Below are 19,079 nucleotides of genomic sequence, written 5' to 3'. Positions count from 1 at the left end.
AAAACAAAGAAAAACAGAGAAAACCCCTCTGCCAGGTGACCAATAAATGGAACGTACATTTATAAGTTTTATCAGATTTGGCTTGTTTTGGTGGCAATAGTAAGCGAGCAAAAACCCTCTAGAGATGGCTGTTGGTTATTCAGAGTTCCACCGTGATAAAGGGTTAATAAAAAAAGGGATAATGAAGCAAAAAGTGTAACTTTCTAGCATTTTCCTTTCAGTATACTGTTAGTACTCCAAAGCCGCATGGTCTGTAAGGCAAGCAAGGCAAATCACAGTGTTACGAGGCCATCCAGATGCAGACTGTGCACTACCCAAAATGACACTAACATAATCCAACATGTATGTGCTAATCAGGGAAACTGTTCACTCAGCAGAAACACTGATTTCAGTATGAATCCCACTGGTTTTTAACTACTATCAAGCAATTACTTCTTTACTTTGTTATGCAAGAAGTCCTAACGAAAGTATTATTGCTTGTCCATAACAAAGTGGTCGGTGGATGGGAAGAGGTGTTGTCTGGGAGGCTTTCTTTTTCATCAGGTGGATCTGTTTTGTGTAATACAGGTTGGCTACAGTTCATAGGTTGGACTAACTCCATCCTCCAATTATATTAAAGATGAGCACTAAAACTCACTAAAAATTGGTTATTTAAAAGCAAGGTCTCCATATGAGACTGGACACATTTTGTGAAAGGGTTTATGTTAGTATCAGCTGCTTTTAATTTGTTAACAAAATAAGTGCATGGAGCCAATGTTTTTCTTGAAAGCCAGCTGTCTGTGCTGCTGAAAGCTGAGGCTGCTGAATACCAAGGTTGCCTAGTCGTTATCTAACCTCATTCCTCTTCCTCCACCATTGTACACTTCATACCTCTTTATCTCAGTGTTGCAGGTTTATTTTCCACTACTATATTCTTCTTTTGTCTTGTCATCCGTTATTTTTCTTCCTGCTTCATTCTCCCAATTCTACTTTTCTCTTTCTTGATCTGGGTTAGATTCTGGTGATGAGTATTGCGCCCCCCTCCCCCCAAAAAAGAAATGAGTGTTAGTGCTGCCAGTGTAAAACGTCAGTCCTGTGTGACACAAACAATGCAATCATGGCTACAACGCATGTCCTGTGCACACGTTATAATGAGTTAATCATGCAGGTTTTTTTCAGTAGAAGAGTAAGGAGCGCAAAATCATAAGTAATGAGACGAAGTAGACACATGTGGATAGTTTCTTTTGGATGTATTAAGCTGTGACGTGGGTGCAGTGAGAGGCCTGAGGTGACGTTTAGGTAAAGAGGGCTTTATTTTCCACAAACGGTTTCTGTGGCGAAATGTCAGTCTCTCTCGTGCAAACTCGGATGGATCCGTGGTGACTCTGGACTCCGTCTCGTCCTCCTGGTGTCTTGGGCCTCTTCCGGAAACGGTCTTGGGTAGCTGGTACCCTTCCGTCGGTTTGCAGCGTGATGGGGACAGAAACAGAAGGACCGTTAAGTCTCACGGCCTCAGTTTATATACACCAGGGGGGATACCTGGGGAGTGAGGGGGTCACCGGTGACTCGTGATATATACTTTAGGTAGCGTGAGTTACGTAGTGAGGGAAGGAGGTGTAGGGCGCAGGAGGGAGACTAGGATAGAGGGTGTCAGGAGTATTTACAACAATGTACAGTAGGGAGGGAGTGTTCCCTTGATCTAAGGTGGTGTAACACCCCGCTTCCCCGCCCAACTCGCAATCCTCTGCCGTACCTGTCTGAGCCACACTCCTCCCTCGGGAGTGTGGCATGGCGAATCGCGTGGTTGTTGGCATCCAGGCTTGTCTGTTTCTCTTCCTCAGGTGTTACGTTCTCCACTCTTCTCTCCGTCCGCTCGTCTCCTCGTCCCGTCTTCTTCCACGGTGTCGTCACACGCCGTCTCCTGTTCTTCCTGTGTTTTCACCAATGCTGAGAAGCCGACGTCATACAGGGGCGTTTCTTCGTCTTTGTTGTACTCCCAATTAAAGGCGCCGTTTTCGTCTTCTTCGCACCCTGGCAACAGTTGTCATGATTCCTGTACGTCCTGAAGGGAAGGAGGGGAGGGATCAGTGACCCACGATTCAGTATAGGGGTTGTGTTCCTCCATACAGTGTTGTTCTGTGTTACATAAGCCTTCCTGTTCTGGAAGGGGGACTTCAAGACAAAAAACAAACCAGCCGACGACACCCTGGTCCTAACTACTTTGGCGTCTTCATCCAGATTGCCAATCTAACGACGGATCTACCTGCCCGTTGTTTACTTTTACTTTGCCGTTATCTCTCACTGACAATCCATGGTACTTAACCCATTAATGCCGGGTTAGAATTATCACCGGCTACCCAAACTGTTACACTGATACCGCCCACAGCCCTGAAGAGTCACGAGCCAACGGCTCGCTTGACGAAACACTTGTCTGCTGGTTTGTTTTTTGTCTTGAAATCCCCCTTCCAGACCAGAAAGGCTTAATACATCTAAAAGAAACTATCCACATGTGTCTACCTTGTCTCATTACTTATGATTTTGCGCTCCTTACTCTTCTTCTGAAAAAAACCTGCATGATTAACTCATTATAACTTGTGCACGGACTTGTGTTGCATCTATTTGGTTGGGCCCTTGCCAACCCCTACAGAGGTTTTTTTGGGTCTCCTCGGACCCGTTGCACCGTTCTTATCTTGTTTTCTTTACTCATATTTACCGCTACCAGCATAGGCTCCACCTCTTCTTGTACACTCTAAAACCCTACACGGAATCCGCAATGCAATCATGGCTAGTTTGCAATGCTTATTAGCAAGTTAAATTAAAAGTAGATTCAAGAGAGGCATTGGGTGGAGGATAAAACTGACCATAAATGAAGACAAACGGGCCCAAAGTAGGAGTGGGAAACCCGTCAGGTATTACTTCCTAAACATTTATTCTCCTCCCCTCAACTCAACCGGTTGTGGGCAGCAGTTACAAGGTCATTTCATGAATAAGGTGGTCCTCGATGTGTTCCAGACATTTTGGTAAGTGGTGTCCATCCAGCTCCAGCCTCAGGTGCATTGACTCTGCTGCAAGCACAGTAGTCCAGTATTGGGAGTGGACACACCCTTGCCGTCTGAGGTGATGGTCAAGATCTGTAAGTTGCCCGACTGCAGACCTGTGTGTATCTCCTTTTCTGCTGGTCGCCTAAACAGCTCACAGGGAGAGTAGGAAGGCTTTTGGTTGTCACTTGTGGACTTGACTCGCTTCAGAAATGGAGCAGAGCACACAGAATCTGCTCATGGATGATGGTAGCTGTCCGCAACAGGGCTCGGTGATGCTGGTGACACTGGCAGGGTTGGTCTCTTTAGTATTTCTTGATAAGTCTGCATAGGCATAGTCCAGCAGGAGCATGTTCCTACACACCCTTGGCTTGGCACGAAGGCTCAGCCTGTCTTTTGTTAATTTTTTTCAAACTAAAAGTTACCTGCTCTGCAGGTGGCCCCCTTGCTTACATGACACACAAAACATTATGCCTTGACCAGATCACAAATCAGCCTCCAGCAAATGCAGACCTTGTGGTGCTAGGCACTAAAGGCAGCCCTGGGAAAAATCTTAAACAAACCCTGCACAAGTAAGTGAGCTCTGCAGGTGAACCGTATGGTTTATGGTTTCCCGTATAGTTCGAAGGTCACCTCCAAGTAATGTGGCTAGTGATCTGTGAAAGTGTTGGGAGATAAAATATTGACCCTGAATTTAATGAAGTAACATAACGAACCAGCATTATGTCATGTAGAGCTTATTAGGATATTGCCCCCTTCATTTTCACAAAACAAACCAAATGGAGTTTTTGTGCACCACTGTTCTTACATAAATGTGCAACAAAGCTAGACTCCAAAAATATTCCAGAAGTTTCAATGTGAAAAGCAATTGGTGCGACTTGCCTACCATAGTTTAAATAAAAAAATTATTTATATATATATATATATATATATATATATGTGTATGTATGTATGTATGTATATATATATATATATTCCTTCACTTAGCAAGCAAAGGCGGCTTGCTAATAAATTAAGAGGCACACTCGGAGTTGAGATACAAAGCTAGAAATGCTTTATTCGGTGCTTTCAGTCCCTCTCCCCTCCAATTCGAAAAAAATATATATGTATATTCAGTGAAAAAAACCATAGGTTTCACACCAGTTATAGTTATCTGGACATTTTACTGACATAAAACCATAGAAAATCCAATGTTCTAGTTAGTTGGACTCACTATAAAAAGCGCGCCTGCAATGCACTGCTGATGACGTCCCATATTACATCACTCATGACATCGTCAGTGACATCACTCATGACACCAGCCAGTGAATGTGTGTCTTTCTTTAAAATTAATATGTTTAATATTTGTATTTGTAAAGGTTGATGGAAGAATAAATGGTTAAATAAGTGTGTAAATGGATGTTTTTGTAAAAAAAAAGATTGGTTAACTGCTTTATTAAGTGTATTTTATTGAATACATATATTAGCGAGTAACTTAAATATTGAAATATATGTATCAGTGTTTCACTTTGTGTATAAGTAGCTGCATGGGTTGGTGACTGACTCACTGTTTGTATGTATTTTGAAGACAGCATATGTGCAGGACTGTATGGGTGGATGAGTGTGTATATGTGTGTGTTAGTGAGTGAATGACTGTCTCACTATTGTGTTTTTTAGTAACAGCATATATTTTATTCTAGTGTATGTGAGTTTTGATGTAAATAAGTATGTTTATATAAATGATTGTTTAAGAGAGTAAGTATGTGTAAGTTTCCTTAGAAGTAAAGAGGTAGTGTGTGTATAGTTTTATATGCAAATAAATGGATGTTCAATAATTTATTTGCATGTGTGAGTATGTGTGAGTAACTTTTGGATGACTGTCGGTGTATAACAGGATGTATAGATGTATCACTACATATGATGAGTGAGTATATGCATGAGTGACTATATAGAACTGTTGGTAAATGAGTGGATGTGTATATAGATGGTGGAATTACTGAATTGGTTGTTGTAACTGGTATGGGTATCTCCATTTTTTTGAAAATGTTAGTTTCTATTTTTGAATATCTATTTCAAGGGTTACATTACACTAAAAGGAGGTCTGTCACAAGGATGGTGTCATAAGTGATGTCATGAGTGATGTCACTAACGATGTCATGAGTGATGTAATAAGTGACGTCATCAGCAGTGCATTGCAGGCGCGCTTGTTATAGTGAGTCCAACTAACTATAACGTTGGAATTTCTATGGTTTTATGTCAGTAAAATTTCCAGCTAAGTATAACTGGTGTGAAACCTATGGTTTTTTCAGTGAATTTAATAGGTTTTTTTAAATGCTAATTCCTAACTATAACTGGTGTGAAACCTATGGTTTTTTCAGTGAATTTCATGGGTTTTTGAAATGCTAAATCCTAACTATATATAAGGGCTCAAACCTATGAAATGTAATATTTTTTATAATGAATCCTATATTGTAAATTTATATAATACTTTTTTTTTTTTGGTGGCGCGCCCCGGTGTGCGCACTGGAAAGCGCAGTTTTCTGGAGCGCCTCGGGTCGCGCACCGGTGAGCGTCCCGTTAGCGCTATTGCCGCGAACGAAAACATTGTGACTTATCGCGTAGCCGCGTCCGCGTGATACGCACGGCGTAAGCGCACCCGGAAGTACTCGAGCGAATATGATCGCGCAACGTAAGCATCTGACGCGCTTACGTGACGCGGCCCGGGGGCGCGTCGGGTCATGTGACCTGAAAATAACACTTTATTGGTGCAGAACAGTTTTGGTTTCCAAATGATGAAAGCCCGGGTCATGTGAACTGAAAATAACACTTTTCATTGGTTCAGGAAAGTTTTTTTTTCCAAATGATGAAAGCCCTCACCTTTTTTTCCTTATTCTGACTTTGTCCTTTGACTGAGGAAGACCTGTTTGGAGATATAAGACCAATATTTTGTACTTTAAAATGGCTACAGTAGCAGCAGCAGCTGGAGCATCTGCACCACCACCACCACAATATCACATTGGTGGTCAAGAAGAAGAGGAGGAGGAGGAGGAGGGGAGAAGGTGGCTGCCAGAAGACAATACCCCATACAGGCCAAGGTAGCACATTGTATGGGAGTTTTTTTCTATCCCAGAGGGCAAGAAGAAAGTCAATGCGCCAAAGGTGACTTGCCAAATCTGTGGCATTGAACTTTCAAGGGGGAACCCTAGCAAAAAATATTCATTTGGTAATAACACCATGATTAAGCACACACAGCTCAAGCATCCAAACAACTATGCTGCCGCAGAGGTGAGAGAACTGGCCAGTAACCCTCCCCAATCTTCAACCAGCACCTCCAAAAGAAAGCAACCCACTCCATCGGGACCAGAGACAAGGGAGACGATCCCTTGCATACAACCACGGTTTGGTGAATTCAGGATCACATGTATTTTTTGTGGTAAGACCATCTCCTATGGTGAGCAGAGCATAAAGCTCATCCTCCTTGCTGGTGACAACCACAATTTCCCCAAAAAACCCTAATTTTTTCCAGATTTTTTTTTTGCTCCAGTTGAGCCATTTTCAATTCCCTGTTTTTTGTTTCTCCCCATAAAAATAACAAAAAAAATATAAAATAGTTCATAAAAGCCAAAAAAAGTACAAAATGTTCAAAAAACATTAAAAAAATATAAAACAACAAAAAGAAGAAAAAAAACTTCTTTTTAGAACTACCTCCAAATTATAAAAAAAGGCTACATTTTTTAAAAACTCCATCATTCTTTTTTCCCCATGGAACGCTCCCCGGTAAGCTCCGTGGTGCGCATACCGGGCGCTCCCCCCGCGCAAATCAAAAAAAATATTATTTTTTTTGCCCCGCTGGGCCCTTTTATAGCCCCCACATCAAACCTAGGTGGTCAGGGGGGGTCTACTCTGCCCCCTTATGGTCATTTCCCCCCTTGTTTTTGCCACCTCTTGTGTCTCGATCCTACCGAGACACAAGATGGCGGCCGCTCCGGACTGTTTGGAATGTTGACAGACACCCGAGAGCCAATCAGCTTTCCGCGTGCGAACTCGCGTAGCGTGCTGGTTAGCGCCCCGGTACGCGTACCGGGGAGCACTTATAGATATATATATTTTTGGGAACCTAAATTACTCGAAATCCATTGGAGCACTTATCTTGAGACATAGCAAAGGCACATCGGGCTACCAGTCCCTACAATTTTGCCAAATTTGGTGGAAATCCGTTCAGCCGTTCGGGCTAAAAGTGAGGTCGACCGCCCTATGGAAATTAACATGGGGAAAACACGTTTTGGGACCCCCCTTTTATCTCGGCCCCCGCTTGACAAATCCCCCCCAAACTTTCAGGGAAGGACCGGGGCGCCGCGAGGCATATTTGAGGACATATTCAGGCAGATTCCTCAACCGGCGCCAAAGTTATTCACAATAGAATGTTGAGACTTTGTATTGACAATAATCCTAACTATAACTACCTACTGGCGACCGCCAATAGGTAATATATATATATATATATATTGGCAAAACGCAGAAACCCCCAAAGCTCCCGGGTTTCAGGAAATGAGAGCACTCGAAGCAAATATGGCGTAGGTCAGCCAAATCTTTATTCATTAAACTCCCTCGATAGTCAGTTAGCAAACGCGTTTCGGCGTTTCCGCCTTCGTCAGTGTAACTGACATTATTTACAAATCGAATTTAAATCAAGAAACATCGTGATCGTCATTGGTCACGTGTCAATTCATGTGCATCGACATAAACGAAGGTACTCAAAACAATACATTCACTGCTTCTGCGGCGGCCATCTTTCAATATGTGATCCACTATATTACATATGTACATATACACACAATGCGAGAGAACTCAAATAGATACTGCATTTGTCATATCCATTTGAATTAACAAAGAAAACATTAAATTAATTACAATACTCGATCTCGCTTACAACCCATAGATTTAGATGGTAAATGTGCCGCTGGTACCAACAGATGCGAGTTTCACTTAAATTTTATCGTGAAAGTCGCCTATGCTCACATGATTTTACGTTACCATTGTTGCATCGCAGTTATCATATATATAATTTTAGCCCTGGATGGGCATAGACATTATTTACATTCAAGCCTTGAATAGGCCTTTCATCAGTGACCGAATCTAATCTACTGATTAATGACTGCATTTGTATTTATCAAAACATCAAAAAATAATATGCAAAACATTGATGGTAACATCACTCTATTCTGTTTAAAGGAAACTGTATACAAATTTACATAACTGGTTCTTCAACAAAGAGGGAAGGAAATATGAGAGGGATGCTCAGATGTGAGTCCACATCTCTTCTTCATTATTCATCCCTCCCGGGGTTTTGGTCTGTAACTGGATAATGAATCGTGATTCCAGTGTTCTCAGCTTTTTTACCCAATTGCCCCCTCTTTCTGTTCTGACCAACTGATCTAGAATGAAAAAAGTCAAAAGATTGCTATTGCTATCATGTTCCTGTTCAAAATGACGGGCTACTGGGTAGTTGCGGTCCCTTGATGTAATCGCCCTCATATGCTCTAGGACCCTGAGTTTGGTTTGTTTCACCGTGCTCCCTACATACCTCTTCCCACAGGGACATGTTAGACAATAGACTGTGTGGTCAGAATTGCAATTCAACAGTTTAGTTATTCTACCTTTCCTCTTTTGACCAGGTATGTAATACTCCTTGACTTTCTGTGAATTCCTACAGGCCTTGCACTTCATGCAAGGATAGAAGCCGGAAACAGGTGGTTTTGTCTTCCTTTTCTTTTCAAAGTGGCTATTTACAAGATGGTCTTTGAAAGATTTCCCCTTTCTATAGGGTATCAAAGGGTGATCAGATAAGGACTTCCCTATTATAGGGTCTGCTTTTAGGATCTTCCAGTTCTTCCGCATTACGTTGAAGACTTCTGGAGATTTTTCGGAGAAGTCAGTGATTAACCTGATCTTGTTATCTTTAGGCTTGGATCGATCAATTAATAGATCCTTCCTTTCGACCAAATTGCTCCTCAACTCTGCTTGTGTGAGAATTCCTTTCCCATAGCCTCTCTGAGAAAACCTCATTTTTGACTGTTCCCTAGAGCTCACAAACTCCTTAGAGGTCGAGCAATTGCGTTTCATTCGCAAGAACTCTCCCAGGGGGATGTTGTTAATGACACTTCGGGGATGGTAGCTGCGTGAGTGCAGTATGGTATTCCCCGCCGTAGGTTTTCTAAAAATGGCGGTTTGTATTTTTTTGTCTTCCACGAAGACCCGTAGGTCTAAGTAGAACACCTCACTTCGACTAATGCTGCTGGTGAAACTGAGGTTTAGATTGTTTTTGTTCAAATCTGAGATGTATTCCTCAGCCTCATTCTGTGCACCCCGCCACACCAAGAACAAGTCGTCGATGTAGCGGGTCCAAAGAACGATATTATTCATCCACCGTTCGTTAGTCCCCGCCCAGGCCACGTGCTTCTCCCACCAGCCCACGAAAAGATTTGCGTAGCTGGGAGCGAAGCACGTGCCCATCGCAGTCCCCTGCAGTTGTAGATACAGTTTTCCTGCAAACAAAAAAATGTTATTGCGGAGACAGAAGTCCGTGAGCTCTAATAACATCTGGTTATGGCTTCGGTACTTGATGGGTCTTAATTCAAGGAAGCTTCTCATTGCCCTTAGGCCGTCTTCATGTTTAATCGATGTATATAGGCTGGCAATGTCCAAAGTTATAAGGAACATATCTTCTTCCCAAACCACATCCTGTATGATCCGCAGAAAGTCCTTCGTATCCTTTAGATACGAACTGAGATCCTTCACGAAAGGGGCAATGAAGCTGTCGATATAGCTCGATGTTTTCTCTAGTAAACTGTCCTTGGCAGATACAATCGGTCTGCCTGGAGGCCAAATTTTACTCTTATGTACCTTAGGCAGGTGATAGAAGGTCGCAATTTGCGGGTGATCGCATTTCAGATTTTTCCAGTCTTTGAGATCAAGGATGCCTTTATCCTTCCAGTTGTTAATTAGGTCATTGAATGCTTTTATGCTTTCGATATATTTTGTGCGTTTTATCTCCACATAATGTTTCTTGTTGTTCAATTGGGATAGGGCCTCATCCTCATACTGTCCTCGTTTAAGAATGACAATATTGCCCCCTTTATCACTGGGTTTGATGATTATGCTGTTATCGTCTTTCAAATTCTGAATTATTGCCCATTCATCCTTGGTCAAATTCTTCTTGTTGGCATTGAAACTTTCCAATTGGAGATACTTAAGTTCCTCAATGACCATCTCCTGGAAAGTGTCTATTCCGTCATGTGGTGTTCTCGGATTTGTTTTTGATTTTATGATCATGTCACTCTTACAACCTTGTTGAGTAATGCCACAGTCTTCCAGAGTCTGTGTAGGTTGAACCTCCCAATCCTGGGAATAACTAGTTCCAATGAGTGTTTGTGCTACCGCAATTGCCTCGAAATCTTGTCCTGTAATCATTGAGAGTGGATCTTCTCCTTCAATAATGGTTCCATCAGATGCTTTCGGGTTCAGAGTATGGATTTTATGTAATTTAAGTTTTCTGATAAATCTGAAAAGATCTATCCTGGTTTGTGTGTAACTGAACGCAGGAGTTGGGCAAAAGGTAAGACCAAGTTTCAATAGTTCTTCTTCTTTTGGAGTCAGTATCCGGTCCGAGAGATTGATTATGGTGTTCTCTGTTGTACTCATTGTGGTCCTTTCCAAGTCTTCCCTCGGGTGTTCCTTGTTACCACCGGTGTGGATCTTCCTTGGGCGCCCCCGCCTCCCCCTCCTCGTTTTCCTTTTGGTGTTTTTGGAGGGTGTGTTGTTGCTGCGGGTCGCTCTCTGAGTCCTCTGATGACCTCGTACTCCTCGAAAAAAGGATCGTCTTCAGTAAGATCGACTCTAGCCCCACCACCTTCTGCACCTCCCGATTCCACGGTTCTCCTTGCTCTGACTGATTCGTCCTCTGAAATTTCAGACTCTTCAGTACTGGCTGGGGTTCGATTCTTAAGTTTATCCTGTTGTATCTTTCTTCTCGGGGCGTCGTATTTTCGTGCAAATGTCAATATCCTCCCATTTGCATAATCCTTTTCATCTCGGATGTATTTAGATTGCTTCCTCAATTTTATGGTGTTTTCATAGTCTATTAGCCTTTTCTTCATCTGTTCCCGTAACTCCTCACATTTCTTTGTATCTTTTTCTTCGCTAATCTTAGCTTCTATTGCCTTAATTTCTTCCTGCAACTTGTTGCGATCACTCCATGCGTGTTTCACCAGCAGTTTCAGCATTCCTTGCATAACATCGTTCATAAATTCAGACCATTCTTTTAATAGTTCATGGTTGGGTTTTTCATACGAGGGGACCAATAAAATTCTCAATCCCCTAGGAACCCTCCCAACTTCCAAATATTTTTGAAGGCTGGTGGCCTCCCACCACTTGCGGATTTCTCGCTCATATGTCTTTTCAAAAAAAAATATATATATATATATATATATATATATATATATATATATATATATCCAAAGATAGCTTCTGCGATGTATCCTTCATCTCAAGGGGGTGGCACACCACCGGTTAAGCAACCGGCGTCAATATCACGGTTAAAACGGAGTTCCAAGCGTGCTCTCGGGCGTAATAATCCACAACACACAAGCCGGATTGCCAACAAAAGGTAGGGTTTATTCACGTCATAAGCCCTACGTGACGCGTTTCGCACTCCATGAGTGCTTGATCACACACTAGTGAAAGTGAAGTTCGCCATTTTAAATGCATCTTTTTACATAACATGAAAGACGGACCCACGTGATAAATTAGTAATCGTGGGCGCCATCTTAGAGTGGTCAAAACATTATAATCAAGTGAAAACAAACATTATAAAACAATATCTGACTGTTTCTATTACGTCTGAAACTGTTTAACACAATAAAATATAATGTGATAATACATTCTCGCATCAATGAATATATTTGACCACTAAGAACTTTAATGAGAATATTCAAAGGGAAAGATATTACCCGATGCTATAGTAAATTGCATGACACGCTGACGTGGTTATACAGTGATGATGCAAATTGAGGCTCATGTATCAAAAACAAAGGATTACGGAAGCCTAAGAGCCGCCATACAATGAATGTAAGGTTAGCCGCCATCCAATGAGTGTACAGTTGGACGCGCGTCGTAATACGCCTGTGTAAGCGTCCGGATCTCGCCACGTTGTCATGGCAGTGGTAGCCATGGCAACGATGTAAGCAATACGTGCGATGAATGCACGGGACACGTGTGTGTGTATATATATATATTCACTGAAAAAACCATAGGTTATAGACCATATATAGTTAGGAATTAGCATTTACAAAACCTTGAAAATTCACTGAAAAAAACATAGGTTATAGACCATATATAGTTAGGAATTCGCATTTACAAAACCTTATTTTACTCACACAAAACCATTGAAATTCCATATATAGTTAGTTGCACTAACTATATATCGCGCACCCGCAATCCACTGCTGATGATGTCACATATTACATTATTCATGACATGGTCAGTGACATCACTGATGACATCACTGATGACATCTCAAATGACATCACTGATGACATCTCAAATGACATCACTGATGACATCTCATTTGACATTATTGATCACATCACTGATATCATTCATGTGATAATACGATGAACCTCTTCAGACTCTAATATAACTTTAGATACAATCAGTGTAAACAGACACTCACAGACTGTCACTCATCCATGGAGTTACTCACACACCTAGTCAGTCATGCAAAGAATCAATCACACCTCCATTTCCTCAACTATACAGTTATACAAACTTTACTTATTCAAACATATACTAACACATATTTACTCTCTTATACAATCCCTGATACAAGTTCACAATGATCCATACAGCCACTCACACATTCACTGGCTCTTATGCACAGTTATTTACATATGTCAACTCTCACATGGACTGTGTTTTACATATGTACTTACTTTGACATGTAGCACTGAGATATCCATTCACTCACCAATACACTCATGCACACAGTCAACCGCCCATACAGCTGTTTCCACATGCACTTTTGAAACCATACATCTAGTGAATCAACTGCTCACACATCTATGCACAGAGTCATACACCTCCCAGCCACCCACACACACACTCAGTCTCCCATACAAATACTTGGGCAACCAATCAATAACCCATATAGTTACTCATATAGGTACTTATCAACACATGCAACAGTTTACAGAACAACAGACATAATGATGCACAAATTAAGACAGTTTAGTCACTAACCCATGCACTCAGTGAGACACATTTAATCACTCACTCATACAGTCAGTCATGCACCTACTAAATCCTTCATCCAGACACTTATACATCCACTCATTCTTCAATATGTAAGACATATTTTAACTTAACAGAAACATACAGTCACTGGATGTTGTCATCAGTGATGTCATCAGTGATGTAATTTGAGATGTCATCAGTGATGTCATCAGTGATGTCACTGACCATGTCATGAATGATGTAATATGTGACATCATCAGCAGTGGATTGCGGGTGCGCGATATATAGTTAGTGCAACTAACTATATATGGAATTTCAATGGTTTTGTGTGAGTAAAATAAGGTTTTGTAAATGCGAATTCCTAACTATATATGGTCTATAACCTATGGTTTTTTCAGTGAATTTTCAAGGTTTTGTAAATGCTAATTCCTAACTATATATGGTCTATAACCTATGGTTTTTTCAGTGAATTTTCAAGGTTTTGTAAATGCTAATTCCTAACTATATATGGTCTATAACCTATGGTTTTTTCAGTGAATATATATATATACATACATATATAAACATATATCATCTGTATATCTATATAAATACAAACATAAATGCATGCATACATATACATATATGCATACAGATGCATGTTATTTACATGAAAGTTGAAAAAACACTAATAAAAGCAAAGCTAAAAATCCACCTCATTACAAACAGAATGGCTTTAACTTAAACGAGGGCGAGATCTATTGCATTTTCAATGCTTGTTTACTTTGGTTCCATCAAGAAGGCATTCAGATGTGTCACACATTTGCCATAAATTCTGAATGTTAGCACTCTAGTTGCACATTAGATCACTGTAGTAAAGCTACTGCTCACCAGGGACGTCTGCTGCTGGTATTCAAAGTGCATGTTTCAGTCTGCATGTCAGAATTTTTTTAATGAAATAGAAGAGGATTTGAGAAGTCACTCAAAATGATCCCTAATTTTTCTTTCTGAAGCACTAATCATACTTTCTATGGCAAAATTAACCCCCTCATGTTGTTCCTTTTTAAATTGAGTGTTTTCAGACTTACCACTTCATTCCAATCAAGATGGCTTCTGGTGTGCCATACTTTTGTCATAAGTAAGACTGTTAGCGCTCTAGTTGTTCTTTAGAACACTCTGGGACATTCTGTCATTGGGCTATACTTGGGGTACATCGGGGTGATATTTGGGCTACATTTAGGCTCTTTTGTCTCTGGTGGCCATCTTGGGAGACTGTATGTCAGAATGTTTTAATGAAATTGAAGAGGGTTTGAGAAGTCACTCAAAATGTGCCCTAATTTTTCTTTCTGCAGCACTAATCATAATTCATATGGCAAAATATACCCCCTCATTTTGTTCCTTTTTAAATTAAATGTTTTAAGAGTTACCACTTTATTCCAATCAAGATGGCTTCAGGTGTGCCATACCTTTTTAATAAGTAGGACTGTTAGCGCTCTAGTTGTTCTTTAGAACACTCTGGGACATTCTGTCATTGGGCTATACTTGGGCTACATCTGGGTGATATTTGGGCTACATTTGAGCTCTTTTGTCTCTGGTGGCCATTTTGGGAGACTGCATGTCAGAATATTTTAATGAAATAGAAGAGGATTTGAAAAGTCACTCAAAATGTGCCCTAATTTTTCTTTCTGCAGCACTAATAATACCTTCTATTGCATAGTATACCCCCTCATTTTGTTCCCTTTTAAATGAAATGTTTTAAGAGTTACCACTTTATTCCCATCACGATGGCTCCAGGTGTGCTATACCTTTGTAATACGTAGGACTGTTAGCGCTCTAGTTGTTCTTTAGAACACTTTAGGAGGCTGCAGTAGAGCACAAAGGAATCAACTGACAGTCTCTGTCCTTGTTGGATGTACATGTTTTACTGAGAATGTCAGACTTCATTTTCACATGACTGAGAAAGATAATGTGAATTTACAGAAAATATGCTTTCAGTTTAGCTTATAGATCCCCTTCCAAACCACTGTGGGAAAATCATGAGATATTAGTTTTCTTTCAAACAATATTCATGATATCACAGCAGAAGGCTTTTTCACATGGTAAAATCACCTTAGAACCCAACACAATTCCTAAAACGAGTATGGTACCATCAACAAATGATTTATAATGTAACTAAAGTCCTAAAACCCTCTATTAACTACAATGCTTTTTAATGAGGTGCTATCATGTATATTGGTCCCAAGATGGCTGCCAACACTTCTTGGATGAAGTGCTGACAGCCAATCAGATCAGATGTGTGGTTAGGCTCTGCCCAGATATATATATTTTTTTGAACCTAAATTACTCAAAATCCACTGGAGCACATATATTGAGACCTAGCAAAGGCACATCGGGCTAACAGTCCCTACAATTTTGCCAAGTTTCGTGCAAATCCATTCAGCCGTTCGAGCTAAAAGTGAGGCCAACCGCCCTATGGAAATTAACATGGGAAAAACGCGTTTTGGGACCCTCCTTTTTTCTCAGCCCCCCCTTGATGAAACCCCCCCAAATTGTCAGGGGCTGCTCAGAAAGAAAATGTTCCATTTTCCTGAAAATTTCAGCCAATTCCGTCCACAAACGCCAAAGTTATTAGACATAGAATTTTCAAAAATCCCATAGAGAAAAAATCCTAACTATATATACCTACTGGCGACCGCCAGTAGGTAATATATATATATATATATATATATATATATATATATATATTGAAAGCTCAAAACCTCGACAATCCATTCGAAGAGGAGACAACAGACAGCGTGGTGAAAAACCTTCTTTTATTCTTTAGTCGCGATCAACGCGTTTCGCCTGACCCAGCAGGCTTGGTCACGATATATATATATATATATGTAAATGTTCTATTTTAAATAGAAAAAACATAATTGCAATGACCGTATGGATCGTATCACTTCGCAATGAGACACAATACAGCACTGACTAATGACCCCTGGTCTTCATATGCTTCTAGGATCCCCTCCTCCCCACCTACATCAACCCTGGCCCACCATAGTTGTGTTCGGGGTTTACTCGCCCCAAAAACTTAAGGCAAAGTGATATATGCTTTATCACAATTTCTCTGCGGTTTAAGACTGTGAATGGCATATGGCCAACAATTGTCTTAGGAACTTTCCTTACTTCTGCTTGTTAGTTCCTGACTGCTCCTCCTAGTCACATTGTATGACTCAAAATATTGCTAGAGGGTGTAGGATAGAAAAAGAAAAAATGCACACATTTCTTGGTCCAGAAAGAGTACAGCTGGAGAGTGCAATAGTGATTATCAAACAAACACTGTTTTGAGATATATATATATATATGGGTAACTGTTTTTTCAGTTTATGAAAATACTTTAATATTGCTACTTAATACAACCTTATCATTAATTTTAGAGTAATAAATTAAATTCTGAAAATCACAAAATGATTGCTTCTATAAAACAAAATACAATTTTGTTCTGAAATACAAGCTTTTTATTTTATAAAAAACTATGTCAACATTTACTACTGCCACACATAGAAATATTTTTCGAACTTGCATGCCCATGTATCACCATTGCAGCCACAGAATATCACAATATCCCACAAATTACTAACGCTATTTCATGGACAACGCTTTACAATTGGTGTGCAGTGTTAGTGGGCCAATAACCCTCTCACACGTTTGCAAATTTTACTGAGGATATTTCTACTGACAATGAAAAGCTTGTTTTTGTTCAGAGCTGAGTACTGTATTTTTGCCATCTCTTATCTCCAAACAAACCTGATGGCATTGTTCCCAAGTATATAGGGACTCAATTTATCAACCTCCGGAGGATGGAAGTCTGAGGTGTATATCGAGATTTCAACTTATGACTTGGAGGGCTCACAAATATGCTAAGGCTAATGTAAGACTCTGTGATCTATCTTTTCAGCAATCCAACTTGTAATGAAACTGCATGTCTGATGCAGGTCAACACTAATTTACAGTTTCCTTTGATTGTGGAATTTTTCAGAACTTAAACAATTTCTGACAGGAAACTAGAGAATGGTAAAGTGCAGTTGCTTTAAAAGAAGCATGATAGGGGGGAAACAAATAATGCTTATTTTAAACTTCAGCTGCACACCATTTCTGCCATTCAGCATAATGGAAAAGTTTTCAACATTTCCAGTGATAGCAAACTGCATTATAGTGCTGATATACACAAGAACACAGTTTCATTAAATGTGGACATGCTGGCAAACCAGAACTCTGCGAAATAACACATTCTTATTCATCTCTTCGGAAAAAAAAGAATTTCAATTTTGTGTTTGTGCAGCAGTATTGAAATCTATTAACAATCATTACGTAAATCGTTTATCTGAAACGGATTTATGGGTTGTTAAAATATAGAAAACTGCCCATGTTTGGGGACTATTCACCTCTAGCATCTGCAAGGCCTCTCTACCCCTCTAAATTAACACTAAATGTTAACTAACTCACTGCTTCACTAGTTCCTGCAGTTTGAGAACATCTCTGTCAGGCCCACCAAGACTTGTAGTTAAAGCACAAAGCAAGCGCAGTACTCCGAGCAGTCTTCCAAAACGTCTGTGTTCTGGTAAGTAGGTGCCCAGCTCTCCTCCTCGGCTCGGGGGGCCCTGGTCCGCCTGGTGTGTAGTGAAGCGTGTTTTCACAGGGCAGGCACATGTTTATATGGCCGGGCTCGATACTGCTCACAGTATACATGCTAGACATGCGCGTGAGCGAAAGTCCTGGAGAAACGAGGAACGCGCAATAATTTGAAATGTTGCAGCATGTAGATGAAATTAAAATGCACTGCAACATTTTAATTGCGTGTATTAAATACCTTGTGGTTGTGGGCGAGGAGGGCTGAAACCGGCCTGCATGCCAGACCAAGGAATTATTTGATCTGAAAGTAGACATCCCGGTCCTCTTGTTAAGCAACAGAAAGACTGCCATTTTTAGGGGGTTCACAATGAAATGGAGAGCTGCCCAGCCCTTGACGGCCCTGTGAGTACAGCCAAGGGTGTGAGAGCTATGTTTGATCATTGAAAATCAGATTGAGCTAAAGGCCAAACACATGCATTGTTTCCAGACCAGCCCCCCCCCCCACCCTCACCTTCATTGAGTTTAAGCCTAATGTCCCTAGAGCTCAATACTATGATTCGACCAAAATACTTGGACCGGGGAACTATGACTGGGTTACCATGTGTGTCAATGAAAAGATTGTCTGTGGAGATGTTTGAACATTTGTTTGTATGAATGGGATGTATGTGTATGGGTGACTGAGTGCCTGTGTTGTATGTACTTATGGCACAGGACGAACCTTTTACCATATGTGACACTGTTACATGTATAACACAAACATACAACCATTTTGTTTTAAATGGGAGAAATTTGAAGTGCAGAAAACTGTTCCATCATTTGGAACATTTTTCTTCACTTTAAGTTTCTCCCATTTATTAAATTGCTGTATTTTATCACTTATTATTATGGCGCCATATATACGAGCCACTTGGAGCAAAATGACTGCTGTGTGTAAATATGACACTTTGAAATGGGAGAACATTAAACTGGGAGTTATCTTTGTTTATATGGATTCCTTTAAACTCATTTTAATTTTCTCCCATTTCCAAGTGTCACATTTACATACAGCAGTCATTTTGCTCCCATGTTGATCCCTCAAACTGTAAGACATCCATCCTCCAGGCTGAATTAGTAAGTTGCTCTTTCACTTGGAAATCGTGGACTCTTGTGAGAATGTCCAGTGATTTTGCTCTTTGCATTTGGCCTCAACTGTCCAAG

This window comes from Lissotriton vulgaris, chromosome 11 (assembly GCF_964263255.1).
Source record: "Lissotriton vulgaris chromosome 11, aLisVul1.2, whole genome shotgun sequence".
In the NCBI taxonomy this organism is placed as follows: domain Eukaryota; kingdom Metazoa; phylum Chordata; class Amphibia; order Caudata; family Salamandridae; genus Lissotriton; species Lissotriton vulgaris.
The sequence above is the reverse complement of the archived record's forward strand: the minus strand, read 5'-3'. Positions refer to the sequence as shown.